Source organism: Microtus ochrogaster, linkage group LG10 (assembly GCF_000317375.1).
Source record: "Microtus ochrogaster isolate Prairie Vole_2 linkage group LG10, MicOch1.0, whole genome shotgun sequence".
NCBI lineage: Eukaryota > Metazoa > Chordata > Mammalia > Rodentia > Cricetidae > Microtus > Microtus ochrogaster.
In genome coordinates, this window is record NC_022035.1 from 368,206 (window position 1) to 374,205 (window position 6,000).

Sequence of the window (6,000 nt, forward strand, 5' to 3'; positions counted from 1 at the left end):
CTGTCAAAATGGCTAAGAACACCAATGATAGCTTAAGCCGGCTTAAGAAGATGCAGAGTAATAGAAACATTCCTCCACTGCTGGTGGGAGTGCAAGCTTGTACAGCCACTTTGGAAATTAAGTGTGGTAGTTTCTCAGAAAATTGGGAATCAATATATCTTAAGATCTAGCAATACCACTCTTGGGCATATACCCAAAGGATTCTCACTCATATCACAAGGACACTTGCTCAACTGTGTTCATAGCAGCATTATTCTTAATATCCAGAACCTGTAAACAACCTAGGTGCTCTTCAACCAAAGAATGGATAAAGGAAAATATGATACATTTATACAATGGAGTACTACTCAGCAATAAAAAACAATGACAACTTAAAATTTGCTTGCAGAAGGATAGAACTATAAAAAAGCATCCCGAGTGAGGTAACCCAGATCCAGATAGACAAATATGGTATCCATAATATCATAAGTGGATAATAGACACAAACAAAGGATTACCAGGCTATAGTCCACAATCCTAGAGAAGCTATGTAACAAAGAGAACCCTAACAGGGACACACATGGATCCCCCTGGGAAGGTGACACAAACAATATCCCCTGAAAAAAATTGGGAGTATGGAGAGGGATGAAGAAGGGAAGGGGAAAGAAGAGGGCAAAGGGAGAAAAGGAGGGAGGAAGAGAATATGAGAGAACAGGATGCTCAAGAAGGGGAAGGACAGAGGGGGAGAGAAAGGAGAGCTATCTTGATTGAGGGAGCCATTATAGGGTTAGAGAGAAACATGACACTAGGGAAATTACTGGAAATCCACAAGGATGGCTCCAGGTAAGACTGTAATTACCCTTCTTTTCAAATGAATTGACACCAGTATCTCAATTTATAGTAAAGCAGACATCCAAGTTGTTCCTGCCAATCAATCAGTCTCAATTCCTCTCTTTTATTCAGCTAACCAAAACAAGGTATTCAATTAATTCTTTTATTTGTGAGATTGGTAATAGAGTGTGGGGTTTGGTACAGGGACAGCTGGTGTTGTTCTTCCATCCTCTGCCCATCATCCCTTTCTGCTGTGTGTTGTGACTATATCTCAAATGCTTTTGAGGAACTACTGGACCAAACTGATTGATCAGTGTCTGTAGTCCCCACAAACCAACGTGATCATGATTTACCAACTGCTGTCTGTGTCTAGAGGAGACATGCTGTATCTGTGCAGGTAAGCCAGGGGCAGTACAGGGTATGGTAGAAAGACTGAATCCAGAGTGATGGAATTTGAGAGGGATAAACATATATGGGGTGGAAAGAATAAAGAAATACTTTCACAAAATGGCTGGTTTAGGGACTGACACTCCTGAATAATCCCCTGCCAGGAGTTGCTCTTCTTCATGTTGTGCTTTTACTATTGTAACTTGTCAAGTTTGCTTTTCAGGATCAACATTTCCAGGTCCAGATGATGCTTCAATATGAATCCAAACAATACTATGAAATACCATGACACATAAGGCCTTTAGGACAGACTGCCAGGTGTTTATGCTAGCTATTCTTAATCAACTTCTCCTTCATTGTTCCCTGATGTCCCATGCCTGCCACGTTAGCAACAGTATATGGGGACAGGGATATTATCCCATTGAGCCTTGTAACTTCTAGAAAAGATCTTTGCTCTAATGTCTAAGATTTGGCTTTGCTGCTTTGTCATGGAAAAATGTGGGGGAATAAATAAGTTTGGGGAGCACTACAGCATGACAGTCACCCTATCACTTGAAGCAGTCAATCTAAATTAACCTGTTGTCATGTCAAAGAGCTTCCCTAACGCCATGTTCTAACCAGTCAAATAACACACATTCAGAAGTGCCCATGATACAGTCTTTTATTGTATAGTAGAACCTAAAGCAAGGTTTTTTTTTCTTTCTTTCTTTAGTAGTGAGCAAATTCAATGTATTCCTTTTTTTAAAAATTTATTTATTTATTAAGGATTTCTGCCTCCTCCCCGCTACCGCCTCCCATTTCCCTCCCCCTCCCCCGATCAAGTTCCTCTCCCTCATCAGCTCGAAGAGCAATCAGGGTTCGAACAATGGGGATGTTCTATCATGAATTCACCAAGGCCAGCTGGCCTGGGTCTGAAAAAGCATAGGATAAAACCGGACTTGCTGAACAAAGTGGACAATGAGGACTACTGAAAACCAAGAACAATGGCAATGGGTTTTTGATCCTACTGCACGTACTGGCTTTGGGGGAGCCTAGTCAGTTTGGATGCTCACCTTACTAAACCTGGATGGAGGTGGGCGGTCCTTGGACTTCCTAAAGAAAGGTTTTTTTCCTTGTAAAAGGAACCATAGTCCACTGTTGCCTTGCTTGCAGGTCTTCTATTGCTGTTCTGTCTGCTGCTCCCTTAAACTTCTCTTTCTATTCTGATCTCACAAACAAATTCTTTCACTTCTCATGACTCAGGACTACTACATTTCTCTTTTATGGATCTGACACTAACTCATAACAGATTTTTTTGTTTATACATCATATATTTTTTATATTTCCCACACCTAATAGGCAATATAAAGCTTCCAATGTAAAACTTCTTATTCTTCACTTCATCTACTGCTGAGTTAATTTTATGTTTAAGGCAAATACATGTCTTATCAGCAACCATTCATTGAACGGTTAAGTCCACTGGGGGATGAAACAGTACTGGTCCGTTTTATAAAAAAAAACATGAGTACTTTTAAAGATATTCAAAATAACATTTGTTTCCTTGTTTGAACCAAACAGAATTATGGGTAAATATATCATATTACAAAATTTATCTTATTGGATAAGTGATTTGATCAAAGCTAGATTATATAGTCATACTTACATAGTTATTAGTTTTAATCATAATCAAATATAAGCAAATGATAATCTCATTTATATTCAGAACAAAATAAAGGAAATTAGCTTCTCATCTAAAACTTCAGGAAATTAAGCCAAATAATAATTATAGGGATAAGGATGAAGCAACAGCCTTGTCTACTACAGTGCTCTCTGCATAATTACGCTGATCTAGAGTGATAAATGAGACACACACACACACACACACACACACACACACACACACACACACACTTCTTTGAGGAAACATATTTTAATTATCTTATGGTTTATTTTGGCTCCCAGTCTTGAAAAGGGAGATGTATCAATTTACACTTTCAAATTTCAAATCATAACTAAATAGAAATTACCATCAATACTGGTTTAATGCTTTTTATATTTACTTTTCTGTACAGTTAACATGAGAATGGGATTTAACTTGTTCTATAAATTTATAAATCAAAATTTATATACAAAATACATGTTAAAAATTCAGCCTTCAATGTTTCTAATCATTAAAGTTCTCCATGGAAAGGACTGGGTGGACTCAGAACACCAAGAAACCTCGTTCAGGCTTCTACATGTATTGCTTGATGCCCCTGAATAATGTTTTTACTTTTCTGAGTTTTTTCTTCTCTTTAAAAAGAAAAGGGTCAGGCTAGAAGATCACTAACATCCTTACTAATTTTAGCACTCTTTCTCAAGGCCCTACACATACCTGCACACAATGCCCAGATAGCCATCTTGTTATTTATTTTCAGAGCTGTGGAATACCTTGGCCGGTGACATTCTAGTGTGAGCTTCAAGTCTTAGACTGGCAGTGGCATCAATGAGCTTGTGTCACAAGAATCAATGAAAAAGGAGACTGTGGGTTTAAAAAAACAAAGAGGATGAATGGGGGAGTTCTAGGGGAGGACAGGAAAGAGGAAATATGTAATTATATAACAATATCAAAAGGAAAAGAAAATTTAAAATCACCCTCTAAAAGCAATAGATACTTACTATTGATGGAAAACAATTCTGTTAGTATGTGTCATTAAAATAATTGACCAGCCTGGTCTACAAGAGCTAGCTCCAGGACAGGCTCCAAAACCACAGAGAAACCCTGTCTCGAAAAAACAAACAAAAAAATAATAATAATTGGATTAAAATTCATAAGTCTCACAAATTTTCTCTTCCTACTCTGAATTTTCCATATAACTAATGAATAACTACTCTCAAGTAAGAGTACTTGGAATAGTTGTTTTTTGACAGCGTTGAGAATAACTTATTTTGTTTTATTTACTTCTGTTTCTTTCATTTAAGTATGAGTTGCTACTGAAAATAAGCCCAGATGTCAATTTTGGCACAGCTCCTTGTCAAATCAAAATAAGGCAAAATAGCATAGCAATCTGAAACCCATACTGTGCTGCACAGCACATTGTTTCTGCCTTTGACAACCTACTGCATTTGATAATATATCTTAATTGATATTTTAACATCTTTATTAGATAATAAAGTACTAAAGGATTAAAATAGTTGCTGAAGACCTTCCATGTCTCCTAAGATGCCTGTCACATTGTATAATACATAGATTTAAAAAGATATCGAATATAAAAATCTTTGGGTTGACTTGAATGACTTTATTATTCTACCAGCAGCTTTGGAAAACAGAAGAATAATAGATAGAGAAGCACAAATGCTTAGAATTTGTTCTATTTGCTTTCTGATTCCTTAGTGTTCAAGATAAACTACCAAATTCATGCTTTGTTTAGATGGTAATTTTGTATATAATCTACATTCTATATTTTATAATCTGTATTCTATTGGCATAGTTCACAGATAAGTTGATAAATAAGAAACACTCTTATCTGTTGGCCATGTGGGACAGAAGGGACATAAATATAAATCAGGATGAGTAAACTCTAAACTAATCCTTGTAAAAATTAGGGACATAATCAAACAGATCTGTGCATGTCCCTGGAAGCCCAAATGCCATAATCGCAGTGGATATTTCCTTGCTGTCTCCTTGGCAGCTGGCCCGTGGCCTGCTCTTTCCCCGAAGCTACTAATGTGTGGCAGCTTCTTCCACTGAAAACCTGCAGTGCATTCTTCACAGGGAAGACCTCTTGCTTTATTGTAGCCAAGGCACAATAAGACCACATCTGGCTGAATTCCTTCATGTTCACACTTCAGCCATCTAGCAAATGATGAAAATAAAACATGATATCTCAGAAAAATCATGAGATTAACATTTAAAATAATGTGATTGGATCATTTACTTTTCAAATCACATTTTAATTTTCATACCTATAGTTTAATCTTGTTTCCGAAATCATACTATTTGTTTATTCAGTAGGTTTTTAAAGTAAAGTATAATGAGACTATGCCACGGACATTCTGCTACTAATCGGGGGACAACCTTTGAACACTGATGCCAAACCAAGACTTTGAACCACAACATTTTAATTACTGGTTTAGTTATAGCTCTATATTTCAGAAGAGTTTTCCAAATCTAAATTTCCAGGGGATTTTCCTAACCTATTAAAAAAAGACATTACAAATAAAAAATAATTTATTTGTAGGGCACAAATGTACTTTATACGTAGAGTTCTGTCATAAAGGTCTAACACAAAAGAATTCTGTTATAGAAGTACCACAAACATTAATTTTGGCAAACCCTAACCAACTGAATTAGAACTCAACATCATAAAGTAACACACATGCAGAATGTAAATAACTAAATTTGATAGGCAAGGGTACATGCTTGGTTTGTTCATTAGTAAAAAAAAAAGCACACAGTTTCTTCAGCACACACAGTTTCCAAAATCGTCTAGATTGAAACCAGTTTACCTTCAGAGGAGTTTCTAAGAGTTCAGGGAGGGGTTTAACTGCTGAAATTTGAGGTGGTGACCAAATGGAAAACCTATACCATTTATATTTTTATTTAGTTTATTTTGGGAAAACACATAGGGGAAAATGACACTTGGATAAAGGAACAACAGTTAGCAATAAATCAAAACTCTATAGGAGTAAAACACTTTCTAGATACCTACTGTATCATCAGCTCAATGGAACACCAGTTACTCTGCGATGCTCACTGATGACAGAGAAGCATGGCGGACTGGCTAAGGTGCTCACCGATAGAGAAGCGGGGCAGATTGGACTGGCTAAAGTGCTCACTGATGA